Source organism: Panthera onca, chromosome C1 (genome assembly GCF_046562875.1).
Source record: "Panthera onca isolate mPanOnc1 chromosome C1, mPanOnc1 haplotype 2, whole genome shotgun sequence".
Lineage (NCBI taxonomy): Eukaryota > Metazoa > Chordata > Mammalia > Carnivora > Felidae > Panthera > Panthera onca.
In genome coordinates, this window is record NC_138346.1 from 142869075 (window position 1) to 142887223 (window position 18149).

Here is an 18149-nt window from a genome sequence, read left to right on the forward strand (position 1 = left end):
CAAGAAAAGTGGAATAGTGTTTCCCTGGGGCCTGGAAGGTGTTGATTACCAAGACAGAAGCTTAGGGTTTCTGGTCAGAGCCGAATGTTAAATCCTAGGAGAGAGAGAGAGAGAGAGAGAGAGAGAGAGAGAGAGAGAGAGAGAGAGGCAGCCATAGCCATGCATTTTTAGTAAGTTTACTTTTCTATGCGTTTTGTGATCTGCAGGGTATTATAAAGCCCAGGGCCAGGGCAAGAGCCCAGGTGAGGGCCCCTCTTGCTGGGTCAAAGGGAGGTATACTTCAGGAAACTTCATATCCACCAAAGATCACAGGATTTGAAATGTCTGAGCCCCTCCTGTTGGAGTGCTTTGCTGGAATCATCTCAGTGACTCAGACTTGACTGGGGGATTAGTGAGTGGGGATAAAAGAGGGGGCTGTAGGGTTTCTATACCATAGAAATAGCAAGAATCTATTGAGAACCTACAATGTGCCACAGTCTATGCTGAGCGTTTTTTACAGTATCTCGTTTAATCTCAAAACCACTCTAGTAGATAGTATTATTACCCTCATTTTACCAATGAAGAAATGGATGCCACAGCCAATCATAACAGAACACAGATGGCTATCATCAGTAATTTTCGGATGTGAGCCTGCCTTAAAACCATGCTAAAAAGGGCACCTGGGTGGCTCAGTCAGTTAAGTGCCCGACTCTTGATTTCGGCTCAGGTTATGATCTCACAGTTTGTGGGATTGAGCCATGTGTCGGTCTTTGCACTGACAGTACAGAGCCTCCTTGGGATTCTCTCTCTTCCTCTTTCTCTGCCCTTCCCACATTTGCATGCTCACTCTCTCTCAAAATAAATAAATAAACTTTAAAAAATTGTGCTAAAAGAGGGGCTCTAAATATTCATAAGCCTGTATATTTGACTTTGGAACATATTCCATAATGGTTTTTTGTATGACTAAGATGTAAACATTCTTTGGCTTAGACTAACTATAATTAATTCTGTTTAGAAATAAAGGTGATGGAAATGCAAGCTGGTGCAGCCACTCTGGAAAACAGTATGGAGGTTCCTCAAAAAACTAAAAATAGAACTACCCTATGACCCAGCAATTGCACGAAAAGGCATTTATCTACGGGATACAGGTGTGCTGTTTCGAAGGGACACATGCACCCCATGTTTATAGCAGTACTATCAACAATAGCCAAAGTATGGAAAGAGCCTAAATGTCCATCGATGGATGAATGGATAAAGAAGATGTGGTATATATATACAATGGAGTATTACTCAGCAATCAAAAGGAATGAAATCTTGCCATTTGCAACTATGTGTGTGGAACTGGAGGGTATTATGCTAAGCGGAATTAGTCACTCAGAGAAAGATATCATATGACTCACTCATATGAGAACTTTAAGATACAAAACAGATGAACATAAGGGAAGGGAAACAAAAATAATATAAAAACAGGGAGGGGGACAAAACTGAAGAGACTCACAAATATGGAGAACAAACTGAGGGTTACTGGAGGGGTTGTGGGAGGGGGGATGGGCTAAATGGGTAAGGGGCACTAAGGAATCTACTCCTGAAATCATTGTTGCACTATATGCTAACTAATTGGGATGTAAATTTTAAAAAATAAAAAATTAAACAAATTAAAAAGAAAGAAAGAAAGGTGAAACTACAGCCCATAAAGTGCTTATCATCTTCTGAACCTGGAGCTTCACAAAATTCCAGAAAAAGAGGTACAAAACTCTGGTCAGTATTAACTAAGAGACATATACTTGTTCACCAGATGAAACCCATAGTTTTAGAATTAGGAGGGAAACTCTTGAAGCCTGAAGAAGGCAGTCCCAGGAGAAATCTGGGAAGTCCAGGATCACTTTATTAGATGGTTAGTTAACATATGAAAGTCAAAATATTTATTTTGGTTTTTTTAATGAAAATACTCATCTTTAACATTTTTAAATGTTTATTATTTTTGAGAGAGAGAGACAGAGTGAAAGCAGGGGGGGACAGAGAGAGAGAGGGAGACACAGAATCCAAAGTAGGCTCCAGGCTCTGAGCTGTCAGCATAAAGCCTGAGTTCAAAGCCGGGCTTGAACTCACAAACCGCGAGATCATGACCTGAGCCAAAGTCAGATGTTTAACTCACTGAGCCACCCAGGTGCCTTGAAAGTCAAAATATTTAAATGACTCAGTAATATTTAGATGGTTTCTTGAAGACTAGGTTTGTTATATGTTATTAAGAAAAAGTTAGAAATGTCTAAGAATTGCTAAACTTTAGAAGAGCTACTTTAAGGGCAGTTATCATCTGTCCTGCTTGCCTAAAAAAATCTCTTATTGCTACAAGATTGAGGGGGTATGAAATAAAGGCAAAGAAGCAGCTAGCTAGGAGTGTGTTAGGTGGTAAGAAAGCTACCTGGGAATTAAAAGTATGTGTCTACATCATTCCTGGGATCATCAAAAGTGATGGTCTTATTTTGCTTGTTCTTCACGTCTAATAATATATGTTTAATGACTAATTCCATAAATCCTTTTGAGATTCCACTTATTAAATGACACTAATAATATTTGTTTCCCTCTTCAGTTACTTTGGACATATATAAGGTGGACCCAGTGAAAGCTGACCAAGTCCTTTGGGAGAAACATTATAAATTATTGTGGCTGATTCTCCCCATTGCACATGACAGTAAAGCCAATTTCTGGATTCTTCCTGTCTCCCAGGCCAACTTCTTCAAGGAAAGATTGCAAACAAACAAAAAAAAAAGGTGTAATTATATCTATTACAGACAACTTCAAAGTGATGGTCATAATGCTCTGAGTCATTCCTATATTTCTGTGTGTGGTCAGCATCTTGGAGAGTCTGTGCTTAAAGGCACAGTGTCTTGAAGGGCACTTGAAGGGCACATTATAGCCATTAGGTGAATTTATGAATACATATAACTACTCCAGGAGCTCTAATGGAGGAAACAAGACAAGCACATAAGATGAACTTCTTATAGAGCAAATAACACCAAAAACTTTAGAGTCATACTTGATGCCACTCTTAATCAAGTTCCACATCCATAAAGTACATGGCTGTACTTTAAATATATGTATTACTTCTCATGTCCTTGTCCAAGCTGCCATTATCTATTACCTAGAATATTGCATTAACCTCTTAATAGGTCTCTCTGCTTTGAACTTGTTACTCCTACAATCTATTCTCCAGACTGCTTTTTAAAAAAAAATATAAGTCAGGGTGCATCTGGGTGGCTTAATTGATTAAGCATCCAACTCTTGGTTTGGGCTTAGGTCATGATCTCACAGTTCATGAGATTGAGCCCCACTTCAGTCTCCATGCTGATAGCACAGAACTTGCTTGGAATTCACTCTCTCCCTCTCTCTGCCCCTCCCCTGCTCTTACTAGTGTGCATACTCTCTCTCTCAAAATAAACTTAAAAATTATGTATATACATATATATATATATATATATATACATATACACACATACATATATATACACATGTCAGAATATGTTGCCAACAGACACATGAAAAGATGCTCAACATCACTCATCATCAAGGGAATACAAATCGAAACTACAATGAGATATCACCTCACACCTGTCAGAATGGCTAAATCAAAAACACAAGAAACAACAAGTGTTGGTGAGGATGTGGAGAAAAAAGAACCCTTGTGCACTGTTGGTGGTAATGCAAATTGGTGCAGCCGCTATGGAAAACAGTATGGAGGTTCCTCAAAAAATTAGAAATAGAACTACTCTGTGACCCAGGAATCCCACTACTGGGTGTTTACCCAAAAAATGCAAAAACACTAATTTGAAGGGATACATGCGCCCTGTGTTTATTGCAGCATTATTTACAATAGCCAAATTATGGAAGCAACGCAAGTGTCTGTCTATAGATGAGTGGATAAAGAAGAGGTGGTATATATACACAATGCACAATGGAATATTATTCAGCCATAAAAAAAGAATGGAATCTTGCCATTTGCAAGAAGATGGGTAGAGTTAGAGAGTATAAAGCTAGGTGAAATAAATCAGTCAGAGAAAGACAGATACCATATGATCTCAATCATGTGGAATTTAAGAAAGAAAACAAACAAGTAAATGGAAAAAAAAGAGAGACAAACCAAGAAACCGACTCTTAACTGTAGAGAACAAACTGATGGCTACCAGAGGGGAGATGGGTGGGAGAAATAGGAGATGGGTATTAAAGGGTACACTTATTGTGATTAAGAGAGAGAGAGAGAGAAGAGAAGAGAAGAGAAGAGAAGAGAAGAGAAGAGAAGAGAAGAGAAGAGAAAGGAATATGTCACTTTTGTCCTCAAACTCTTTCAATGGCCAAAGTGTTCATTACAGCCTATGCAGCCCTATATGCTCTGCCCCCCCACCCCATGTTTCTTTGACTTCATCTCAAGTCCTTCCATCCCTTTCTTATTCTACTCCAATTTGCCAGCCTCTAAGCCACTCCTATCTTAGAGTCTTGGCACTAATTATTCCCTCTGCCTTGATTGTGCATCCCCTAGACGTTCATTTGGTGTGCTGCATTACTTTCAGCTTTCTATTCAATTGTCTTTTTTTTTTTTTACATAAAGGCATTTCCTAACAATTCCATCTAAATTAGAACACTCCATCATTCTTTATTCCCCACATTCTGCTTTTTCACCATAGCAATTATTACCTCCTAGCAGTTATAAATTTGTTTATTTGCTTATAGTCTGTCTGCCTTTCCTACTACAAGCATTTCATGAAGGCAGAAAAGGGACATGTTGAGGATAGAGCATGAAGAACAGAGCTTGGTATGAAATTAATTGAGTAAATGAGATAAATATGATATTATAATCCATAATTCATATGAATTCATATATAGACACTATAAAATCTGATCATTTATTCTAATCATTCCATTTATAAATTGGCATATAATAATCTACCTCAAAACATAAAGACTTAAAATAGTAGCACTCATTTGTTTTGCTCATGAATCTGCAATTTGGGCAAAATTGTTGGGAAGGCTTATTTCTGCTCCATTTGGCAACAGCTAAAGTAGCTCAACTGGGTCTGGAAAGATTCTTTCGAGATGGTTCATTCACATGGCTGGTAAGTTGGAGCTTGGTATTGGCTAGGAGCTTGGTTCCTCTCCATGGGCTCTCTGTGACTTCTCCAGATTCTGCACAGAATAATGGCTAAGTTCCAGGACAGTGCTCCAAGAAAACAAGGTGTGGTTTTTACAGTACTCCGAGAGTCAAGGTAGTCACAAAGGCCCACCCAAAAGGAAAAGAGGCATGGATTTTGCCTCCTAATGGGGGAGTGGCTTGATTCTAGAAGCACATGCAGAATGGGCCACATTGTTGTAGTTATCTTTTAAAAATATAATCTGCTGTGTAATTAAACCAATCTTTGAGACACTGTAAAATAATTATAAAAACAGAAACATTGGTGTGTATGGAACTGTCCTATATAATAGCTACACTTTTCTTACACTCATGTTAAAAAGTTATGCTTAGAGGATCTCAGAAAAAAAATTTAATTTCTCTCTGGACTTTACCTCTGATGCTGCCTCCTGCGGCTCTTCTCCAGCTTCCGTAAACACCTCTTCAAATGGGACTTCAACCAGGACTGAATTCTTGCTCTTTTTTCTCCTCCACTATTAGACAATTATATTAAATAAAATTTAAAATACCAATAAAAAGTCAGTAAATGTATTCTGACCACATATCTTAAATGTTCTAATTCCTAATCAACATCTTTTTCAAATATTCCTCTTTCCGTGCAATTGAATAGACATGGGTTAAAATCCTGGCCTTCGCAAATACTGTCTGAACAACCTTTGTGAACTACTTGTTTGCAATCTTTGTCAATTTTTTTTTAACATTTATTTATTTTTGAGAGACAGAGAGAGTCAGAGCAGGAGTGGGGGAGGGGGAGGGGCAGAGAGAGAGGGAGGCACAGAATCTGAAGAAGGCTCCAAGCTCTGAGCTGTCAGTGCAGAGCCCAATGTGGGACTCGAACCCATGAACTGTGAGATCATGACCCAAGCTGAAGTCAGACACTTAACCCACTGAGCCACCCAGGTGCCCCAAGTCAACTTTTTTATTGGCTTCTTAGTGTCTTCTATTGATTCACAAGTGATGTAACAAGAACATTAACTCTTTCCCCCCTGGGTTGTTGTTAACCTTTCAATTTTATGTGAAATATTTGTTGACAAATATAAGTTGATAGTTGATTATGGGTAATTTGGTATTGCTTGCAGTGTCTCTGTGCACCAGAAGGAGGAGTGCGATCAGAAAGCTGCCAGAACATAAAATTGCATTGCAAGAAGCAAAAGGCAAATAGGGAAATGAACAAATGACCAACTCCTCTATGTCCAAATGTACCTAAAGAAAAGTGCAGCTACTGGCTACTGTCCCCAAAACTGAGATAGAGGATATAGGTGAAAGCCTGGGAGAAGCTTGTCACAATTGCTTTATTTCCAATAACAGAGGGGCAGAGCAGGTCAGTTTGAATGTGTGTTTGTGTGTGTGTGTGTGTGTGTGTGTGTTTCAGGGGATGGGGTGAATGCCTCAGGAAGAGAAGGTGATTCATAATAGACTCAGTAGGTGTCAGCAAATGACTCTACAATTCACAGTGCTGTTACCTTAAAACCAGGAAGTAAGAACAAGACTTTATAAACATTGTACAAGTCATGTTCATGTACACTTGTGAGTTTGGCCCTAAAACAGGAGACAACCTCTATGTGTGCCACAACTGTCCTTTGTATTTCAATCTTCTATAGCACACAGATGGACACACTGTCTTTAGCATGGAATTGATTATATTTCCTGGCCCCACTGTCTCCTAATTTTTGCCCCTCTCTTTAATGCTTTAGTACCTGCTGCCAACCTTTCGTTGAGGCAAAGACCAGCTCATTGTGAAATGCCTTTTCAAGAATAGCTGATGGCACAAAAACAGACACATAGACCAATGGAATAGAATAGAAACCCCAGAACTAGACCCACAAACGTATGGCCAACTCACCTTTGACAAAGCAGGAAAGAACATCCAATGGGAAAAAGACAGTCTCTTTAACAAATGGTGCTGGGAGAACTGGACAGCAACATGCAGAAGGTTGAAACTAGACCACTTTCTCACACCATTCACAAAAATAAACTCAAAATGGATAAAGGACCTGAATGTGAGACAGGAAACCATCAAAACCTTAGAGGAGAAAGCAGGAAAAGACCTCTCTGACCTCAGCCGTAGCAATCTCTTACTCGACACATCCCCAAAGGCAAGGGAATTAAGAGCAAAAGTGAATTACTGGGACCTTATGAAGATAAAAAGCTTCTGCACAGCAAAGGAAACAACCAACAAAACTAAAAGGCAACCAACGGAATGGGAAAAGATATTTGCAAATGACATATCGGACAAAGGGCTAGTATCCAAAATCTATAAAGAGCTCACCAAACTCCACACCTGAAAAGCAAGTAACCCAGTGAAGAAATGGGCAGAAAACATGAATAGACACTTCTCTAAAGAAGACATCCGGATGGCCAACAGGCACATGAAAAGATGTTCAACGTCGCTCCTTATCAGGGAAATACAAATCAAAACCACACTCAGATATCACCTCACGCCAGTCAGAGTGGCCAAAATGAAGAAATCAGGAGACTATAGATGCTGGAGAGGATGTGGAGAAACGGGAACCCTCTTGCACTGTTGGTGGGAATGCAAATTGGTGCAGCCGCTCTGGAAAGCAGTGTGGAGGTTCCTCAAAAAATTAAAAATAGACCTACCCTATGACCCAGCAATAGCACTGCTAGGAATTTACCCAAGGGATACAGGAGTACTGATGCATAGGGGCACTTGTACCCCAATGTTTATAGCAGCACTGTCAACAATAGCCAAATTATGGAAAGAGCCTAAATGTCCATCAACTGATGAATGGATAAAGAAATTGTGGTTTATATACACAATGGAATACTACGTGTCAATGAGAAAAAATGAAATATGGCCTTTTGTAGCAACGTGGATGGAACTGGAGAGTGTGATGCTAAGTGAAATGAGCCATACAGAGAAAGAGAGATACCATATGGTTTCACTCTTATGTGGATCCTGAGAAACTTAACAGAAGACCATGGGGGAGGGGAAGGAAAAAAAAAAAGAGGTTAGAGTGGGAGAGAGCCAAAGCATAAGAGACTGTTAAAAACTGAGAACAACCTGAGGGTTGATGGGGGGTGGGAGGGAGGGGAGGGTGGGTGATGGGTATTGAGGAGGGCACCTTTTGGGATGAGCACTGGGTGTTGTATGGAAACCAATTTGACAATAAATTTCATATATTAAAAAAAAAAAAAAAAAAAGAATAGCTGAGACTCAGTAGTAGTGAATTGTATATTTTAAGGACCTTAAGGGACTGAAGCAATTTTGAGATGCCTTCAAGTTTGAAAGCAACAAACTAGACCATCTTGGGTGCCAGAGCAAGGGTAGGATCAAAGAGGGAGAAGAGCTTTAGTGTCCACACAATCTTCATTAGCACCACAGTAATTGATATAGACAATTAGTATTTTCTCAGTTTCTCTAAAGTGCTATGTAAACGCAGCTCTAAGATCTGTTCCCTCACCCTACTTTCCCACCTAGGAAGCTGTCTGTCCCATCCCCCTGCTATGTAGAAATCCTGAAGCCATTGCTAGTTTGTTATTTGCAGTGACCCACAACATTTGGCTTCCTGTCTTGGCTCAATGGTTACAGCCTTATCTTTGGTTTTTGAGGACATGCAATTGAGAGCCTTTGAACTTTGCCCAACTTCAAGTCTCACACAGCCAGTGTAGTTGCAATGTTTACATTGGAATAACAGGTTCTGATCAACATCACTATGAGCACAAGTAGGTGTAGTTTTAACTTCTCTACTAAACTGGAATGTTTGCCTTTATTTTACTGTGTGTACTTTCTTTGGTTGTTTAATTATGGAAGTAATCATTGAAACATTAAATCATAGGTAAAGTAAAGGCTTAGACATAAAATTTCTAAAATGACTCTTTGCTTTAAAACCAACCAACGTAGAACAACTCTTCTGTTCACCAAGAGTGTAAAATTAATGTTACTTTCTAGATGACAGATTTTTGCATTTTGCTGTTACCATTACTTTACACATTTGTTAAAGAATCATAAAATAAATTCTTTTCCTCATAGCAAAGTAAGTTTTTTTCTATGATAGACTATATACTTCTCTCTCTCTCTCTCTTTCTTTCTCTGCTAGAATTCCTCTTGGGAAGAGCACAATATTTACTGGAGGAAATATTTGGTAAAGATGCTGGTGTAAAGGGTGAGACCTTAAGGACATGTTCAAGCAGCAAGCTTGCTAAATTGCTATGCAGAAAGCCAGATGAAGAATTTGTTTTTCTTTTGAGAGGAACTAGGGTGGATAAGAGAGGGGGAAGGAGGCAGAGGAGAGCAAAGCCATTGTAGTAGCTTTCTGTGAGTTGACCCCTCTATATGACCCCACCCACGTATCTTCAGTGAAGTCTACTAAAATTCACAAAAAGTTGGTGGAAGCAAATTTCTTGTGAAAACTCATCAAGGGCTGAGTTCGCAGAAGGCATTAATGAAAGAGGAACAAAAACAGCAAGCCTCAAAATATGAGCCAAAGACAGAGATCACCATAACGTCATAAGCCACTGGGAGTTAACACAAATCTTGATTAGGACATTGGATTTTACAGATCTCAGAAATGGAAGGATTGAGCTCTCTGAGGAGCAAGGGAATTACCCAGATGACTCTGATATAATCGTCAAAACGAATTATTTGGGGAAGGTAGAGCACTGCCTGACACAAATCTTCAAGCCTGACAGTTCAAGTTAAAAGGAAGGATACTACTGCCTAACTTTATAATTTGCAAATTTAAAACCCATATAAGAATTAGGGTTTTTTGTATTACCTTAAGAATCTACTGGTTCCGTTTTTTAAAACTCCTTCTCCCACCCCCCAAAGTCTGCAGAAATACATCTTATTTAAATTTTTTTTTTAACGTTTATTTATTTTTGAGACAGATCATGAACGGGGGAGGGTCAGAGAGAGGGAGACACAGAATCTGAAAGAGGCTCCAGGCTCTGAGCTGTCAGCACAGAGCCCAACGCGGGGCTCGAACTCATGGACTGGACCGCGAGATCATGACCTGAGCGGAAGTCGGCTGCTTAACCGACTGAGCCACCCAGGCGCCCCATCATCTTATTTTAAAGTAGGTAACCAGGAGTACTTGGCTGGCTCAGTTGGTAAGGAGTGTGACTCTTGATCTTGGGGTTGTGAGTTTGAGCCCCATGGTGGGTGTACAGATTACTTAAAGAAAATAAAGCCTTAAAAAAATAATTAAATAGCTAAGTATTAGAAAATGGGATGTAAGACTGGAATATTGGTGTACCTAAGAATTGACTTTGATAAATCTTCCCAGAGCTAATTTATGTTGCTTTCATGCTCTATTCTTTTGCATCCTGTTTCTTTGGAATGGATGTTTAGCTGAACTTAAGTCCTGGGTTTTGGAGTGAGCAGTTTCTCCATTTCAACATGGCTCTATTACTTACTACCTCTTTGATCTTTAAATTCTTTTTCTAGAAAATGGCAATAATAATTGTACCTACCTCCAGGAGCTACTGTGAGGACTAGAGAAATACTCACTGTTTTTTCTTATTTGTAGTATTGATGGAAATACACATAGCCTAAATTTTACACTGATGTTTCATCATCCTCTCAGTTTTCAGGTTTATCTCTTGAAATAGATATGGGAAAGTGTTTGGGCCTAAACACAAAAGGAGTTTCTCTTGAATAGGGCTAGACATAAACAAAGTGGATGAGTGACAACAAGGGATTTTTCAGAAGGACCACAACTGGAAGGCTCCATAGCTATTAAATGCCCCTCAACTGTTGGCTAATATTCCATGATCAGAAATCTAGCTATTTAGGTAAAGATTTTGCTCAAATATAAATACAAATACTACTGGGAAAGATAACTTTGGAGTGAATAATATTCTTAAATATTCTTTTCCTAAGAAGAGGGGTTTTGAATGAGATTACGATGAAGGAGAAAATATAAGAGCAATGGACTTCTGATAATCATAAAAAGAGGAAACAATTAGAAAGTTGAGAAGAAGAGTGTTCCAAAGACAAATGAAAGATTTAGTGATTAAAATGTTATAGTTAAGAGAGTTCATCTGCAAAGTCCTGATATTGTAGCAGATTATGAATCTGGGCAATGTTAGACAAGCCAACACAGAGAGTGGGAACTTCAGTCTGTGTGTGTTGTCTTGGAAGACAGAGTGAGTGGTTAGGCTTGCCTACCTGCCTCTCTAAGATTGTTTAACCATGCTGTTGGAATTTATCTAGCTAATTTCTCTGGAAACTCATGTGGTCTTGGAAACAGAAGGTTAGAAATGAGGCTCACAGCAAGTATAGTGGCCCCACTCAGACCTGTGGCTCTCAGCTTTGATGTAATTTCCATGATTTCACTAGAGACTTGGGGACTGAGCAAACACAGGAGATCTATTCAAGACCAAAAGGATTTCCTAAATCATGGACTTGTCAGGAGTTAGGCTCAGGTTTGAGTCCTGACTCAATGGCTTATTTATTGTGTGACTTTAGCAAGTTCCTAAGTGTTCTAAACCTCAGTTTTTTTCATGTGTAAAATAAAGATTAATAATACCTCATGGGGTTGTTGTGAGTATTGAATGATATAGTTCACAAAACAAATGAACAAAGAAGCAAAGAGGCAAACAAACAAACAAACAAACAGAAAACAGACTCTTAAAATACATAGAACAAACTGGCAGGTGCCAGAGGGGAGATGGGTGGGGAGATGGGTAAAATAGATAAAGGGGATAAAGAGGTACAAACTCCCACTTATAAAAAAAATAAGTCACAGAGAGGAAAAGTACAGCATAGGGAATACAGTCAACAATATTGTAACAACATTGCTTGGTGACAGATGGTGACCACACTTACTGTGGTGAGCAATGAGTAATGACAGAATTATCAAATCATTATGTTGTACACCTAAAACTAACATAATGCTGTAGGGTAATTATACTTCAACAAACAAATTATATATATAGTTCATCTGAAGTGCCTAGCATTATACTTGGCAATAATAGATATAGTTTTATCAATCACAATACATTACAATACATTAATCAAACACTAATGTAGGTGTTCCTGTGAGGGGATTTTGTAAATGTGGTTAACATGTACAATTGGTTGGCTCTAAGTAAAGGAGATCACCCTTGGTAATGTGAATAGGCCTCATCCAATCAGTGGAAGGCCTTATGAGCATAAACTGAGACTTCCTGGAGAAAAAAATTCTGCCTCAAGTATGCAGCATAAAATCCTGTTTGAGTTTTTAGTCCGCCAGCCTGCGCTACAAATTTTGGACTCAATATTGGAACATCAACTTCTGCCTGAGTTTCCAGCCTACCAGTCTGCCCTCCAGATTTCAGACTAGCCAGTCCCCCAAATCACATAAGCCAATTCCTTAAAATAAAGGAAGTGCGTGTGTGTGTGTGTGTGTGTGTGTGTGTGTGTGTGTATCCTATTGGTTCTGTTTCTCTGGAGAACACTGACTCGTACATGAAGACATAGATCAATACAAGATTTTTAGAAAATGGAGACAGAGGAAGAAGGAGAGAAGGCAAGAGAAGTTCTAAGAAAAATAGGATCCTCTATACAGCTAATTAGAACCAATTAAAATTTCCACAGAAGTGGGAGTCCCTCAAGTAGTATATAACCCAAACCATCCACAAGAAGTGGGCCTGGTTTCTCCAGAGAACTTGCAAACTTTCACTTCACTATTACTGAGGATCTTCTTCTTCTGTGAGTTGCTTGCTCTACCAAGCCCCTCCACAGTGGCCTTCTGGGATTCACTGGGAGGAGCTATCAGACTTGCCTCTTTTTTCATGGCTGAGGTACTTTAGAGTTAGACTGAAGACAACGATGCTGTTCAAGAATCACTGCAGGAAGTCTGGCCCTCCAAAACTCCTATTCCTTAGTGGCTCTGGACAAAAGGTAAATGGCCACAAAATGCATGGGAGCAAAATTCTCCTCCAACCTCTAAGGATTCCAAGGATGGACTTTTTCCTGGTTTATGCCATGTACTGGCTGTTATGTCCCTAAAACGAATACAGATACAACATAGTGATTGGGATCAGAGCTGGAATTTGCTGTTTTAGGGCCCCAAAGTTCACCCAACTGTTAATTAAAACTCAGATAAATGGGGCGTTTGGATGGCTCAGTCGGTTAAACATCTGACTTCGGCTCAGATCATGATCTCCTGGTCCATGGGTTCGTGCTCCACATCGGGCTCTGTGCTGACAGCTGGGAGCCTGGAGCCTGCTTCCAATCCGTGTCTCCCTCTCTCTCTGCCCCTCCCTTACTCACCTCCAGGATAGGGAAAAAGGATCTGTGGACAATATTTAGCAGGGAAAAGTGTGATCCATAGGGTACCCCAGAATTTACCAACCAAAAAGCCAAAAAGGAGGTGATAAGAAAGGAAAAGTGTAGCAATGGTTGAAAACTGTTGATAAAAGTTTGGAGGACTGACTCAGGAATCAAACTGAGGGGTGAGGATGAATTGGGTAGACAATGAAGCTGATGACCATGAAACTGAAAGACTAGATTAAGGAGGCAAATACTGGTCAGATATTGGTAAAATTTTGTGTTGGTAGATATTAGAAGCTGGAGAAGGGATGGTAAAATATCCTCCAAACTGGGAAGGCACTCTCTGACTGAAAAGCTAAGCAAGCCACTCCAAGCCATTTACACAGAGTTTATTTAGGTTAACTTACTGAGAGGAGGGTGTTGTGATGGCAGGGACCAGGCAGACAATGATCCAGGCGTTGGGCAGCTACTCTCCTCAAAGTCCAGAACTTAATCCACAAATTTTATGGAGTGAGGGGATATGCAGAATTCATTGTTGTGAAGTCAAGAGTTTAACATTTAACAGACCTTGTGCACCATCTATGAGCCAGAGGGGAGGGAGGGGAAGAAACCATGTTATCTCTACTAGTTATCTAAACAACTTTAGGGAAGGTCAGAACAAGCCTTCCTTCATTCCATCAGGGCATACATCACCCTCCAAGGGGCCTGGAACACGTAGCCCTGAGGGAGGTCATTGCATGGACCTAGACAAGATGAGGGGCCAGAGATAGGGTAGCATTATTGGCACTCCCAGGCTAAAAATACGTTTCTTCTTATTTTCCATGAAAGAAATAATTTGAAAAATAATGCAGCTATAAAATTGTAGAAAAATTATTGTTCATTTGACCAAAATCTGGGTTTTGATCTCATATCTCTGCCTACTCTCTATCTATGTCCAGGTGATTCAGTGCGCCTGGGGTAAAACACATAACCATGCCAAACGCTCTTATTTTAAATTCATGACTGTGAACTTCAAGTAGGTCATTGAGGATGCCTGGCAATTATACTACATTTCTCTAGTGAATTTATTTTTGCACTCTCCTAGACAACTATTTCATACCTTTTCTTGGCTCCTTAAACTGCCAATGTTTTTCCACTCTCACTCTCAGATTATGACATTTCTTCTTATTTCACCAAGAAATAAGCACAACCAGAAAAGAATGTCCACAAATTCCCAGCATAACCACCTATCTACGTGCCTTCTCTCCTGTAACAAGAAGAGAGTGGTGAATTGTCCATGATTCCATTTGGGGCTAACTCCTCTGCCTTGGCACTAGACCCCATCACTTCTTACCCATGCCATGATGCTCCAGTAATTCTCCATCTTCTCTACTGCATCCTCAATTTTTCCTCTCTGATAAACCTTCCTCATCAGCATTCACACACGTTGTCTTGCTTTAATAACAAACAAAAAAACACTTTCTTCAACTACTCCTCCATTTTTCACCTTTCTTTTATAACCAAACACTTTCAAATATGTGTCTGTTTCTCTGATTCTACTTTCTTTCCTTTTATTTCTTCTTGGACCTACTTCAGTCAGGCTTTTGCCTACAATGTTTATGGAAATAGTTCATTGTCACCAATGAGTTCTGTTGCTAAATCCTATGATCATTTCTCTTGACCCATCGATAGCAATTGACTCAGTATTCTTGTAATATTCTTTTTCTCTGGCTTCCCATACACTATACTCTCCTGGTTTCCCTTTCACTTCACTGGCTGCTCTTTCTCAGTCTCTCTCATTAGTTCCTCTTCTGCCCAACCTTTAATTTTCCCCTAGTTAAAAGTCAGTCTTTGATCCTCTTTTCTTTTTCATCTATACTCACTCACTTAGTTCAATTTCATGGCTTTAAAAGTATTAGTAAGTATAGAAGTGCCTGGGCAGCTCAGTCAGTTAAGTGTCTGCCTCTTGATTTCGGCTCAGGTCACGATCTCAGGGTTTGCAGGCTCAAACTCCACATCAGGCTCTACACTGATCATGGAGCCTGCTTAGGATTCTCTTTCTCTCCCTCTCTCTCTGCTCTCCCCATAAATAAATAAACATTAAAAAAAAAACATATTCCTTAAAGGTTAAACAAAATATAAAAGTGTCAGTCTGATCTCATTTTTAAAAATAAAGAAACAGTAGGTATTCATATACTCAGAAATCAGACAGAAAGCAAATAGACTAAAAAATCAATTGTAATAATATTTGGTGATGAGATTACAAGTGATTTTAATCTCTGTGTTTTTCTGTAATCACATTTTATTTATTTATTTAAAAATTTTTTTTTAATATTTATTCATTTTTTTTTTGAGAGACAGAGCATGAGCGGGGAAGGGGCAGAGAGAGGATAGACACAGAATCTGAAACAGACTCCAGGCTCTGAGCTGTCAGCACAGAGCCCGACACAGGGCTCGAACTCACGGACTATGAGATCATGACTTGAGCTGAAGTCGGACAGGCAAACGACTGAGCCACACAGGTGCCCCTGTAATCACATTTTAAACAATTAATATGTAATGTTTCTGTAATCAGGTTAAAAAAAAAAGGATTCGTGGCTGGAGGAAAACAGAGAGACTTACCCAGTGAACTTTAAAACAGTCTTTTCACACCCAAAGCATCAGAACACTTTGAAAATAATGAGAGGCATGCAGATTTGAAGCAATCTTTTAGGAGTGGGAGAGATGAAGTCTCAGACAACAACAACTATTCCAACTTACTTGTGCTTTCTGGGGGGTGGGGGGGGAGGACGGACACATTTATATGTCCTAGGTGCTGGATGACTCAGAGTCAGGGACATCTCCTGGTGGGGGTACAATGGGAAGGTCTGAAGGCTCAAGGATCCTATCCTCTCAAAAACTTTAGGCTCTGGGGATTTTCTTAGAAGTAGAATGAAAATTCACTGAGCATTTTTGTTCCCTAAAATCGGAATTTCAATAGTATTCCTTCTTGTTTACAAAATCAGCTTTTCTTGAAAAATGTCTTTATTGGGGTGCCTGGGTGGCCCAGTTGGTTAAGCATCTGGGTCCTCAGCTCAAGTCATGTGTGAGCTCTGGGCTGGCAGTGCGGGCCTGCTTGGGATCCTCCCTCTCCCTCTCTGTCTGCCCCTCCCCCACTTGCATGCTCTGTCTCTCTCAAAATAAATAAATAAACGTAAAAAAAGTTTTTATTATGTAATATTTGCTAAAAAAAAAAAAAAAAAAAAAAAGAACATCTGTGTGTAACAAAACTCAACTATTAAAACAGACAGACTTGAACCTGGAACTTCACTTGGATACTAGACATTATCAATACCTTTATACATATTTGCACCTCTCCTTTCCTATCCTATTTGCCTGCCTCTCTCTCCAGAGAAAAAAAACACTAAGTTGAATTTATCATTTCTATATCCATTTTAGTAGTTTTGTCGGGTATATCTATTTTCTTTCTTTTTTTTTTTTCAATATATGAAGTTTATTGTCAAATTGGTTTCCATACAACACCCAGTGCTCATCCCAAAAGGTGCCCTCCTCAATACCCATCACCTGCCCTCCCCTCCCTCCCACCCCCCATCAACCCTCAGTTTGTTCTCAGTTTTTAAGAGTCTCTTATACTTTGGCTCTCTTCCACTCTAACCTCTTTTTTTTTTTTTCTTCCTTCCCCTCCCCCATGGGTTTCTGGTAAGTTTCTCAGGATCCACATTATATCTATTTTCTTAAACAATGTATTATTTAGTTCTTTTTAGAATTTCCTAAAATTAGCATCATACTTTGTCATGCTTCCTGTAAGTTGCTTCTGCAACTCAGGCTTATGTTTTTAATGTTCATCCACATTGCTGTATGGAGCTGTAATTCATTCATTTTCACTGTTATATAATATCTCATTGTGTTAATATACCATATACATTCACCCATCAATGAATATTTGGTTTGTTTTCAGCTTTTTTTGTTGCTAACAATGCTCTGTGAACTTTCTCAAACCTGTCTCCTGATACACATGTGTACAAGCTTTTCTAGGCCAATAGTTTTTATGCTTTTGTTCACTGCAACCCAAGTAATGAGTACATTTTATTCAGTAATTCAGTACACCATGTGGCACAGAGAGCTAGCTGTTCATACACTTCCATACTGTAGAGATATTGTTGGAAAATAGAAGTCACTTAGAAGTTTATTTTCAAATTCTGAAACCTCTGGGGATGAAAATTAATTTCTCTATCTTTTTATCTTTAAGATACAAAGATAATAAAATTTTGTTGTTGACTTCTAATTTAGGTGCATTTTGTTCAGAGAAAATATTCCATATAAAACCAATTGTTTGAAATTTGTTGAGACATGCCTTATTGACTGAAAAGTAGTCAAGTTTTAGAAATGTTCCCTACCAATTTCTATACATGTTTCATGTGTGCTTGAGATGAATGAGTGTTCTCAAATTATTGGATATAGGTTTCTATCTTTATGTAATAAATCAAGGTTCCTAGTTACTTTGTTTAAATATATTTTTAAAAATATGTACAGGTGAAATGATTTACTCTCAGAAATTGCTTTAAAATATTCCAGTTCCTCTTACTCCTCAGAAATCATTAGAGAGATATTTTTTTTACTTCTTTGTGTGTTTCATAACTTTAATATAATATTCTAACTATTCTGTACAAATTGCAAACACCATATTCAGTTACAAATGTATTATAAGTAAGACTGAGCACTCTACAGGCCTGGTCACAGAATGGACGCGGAGTTTCTGGCTGCCAAGTGGTCACACGCTTGGAAACC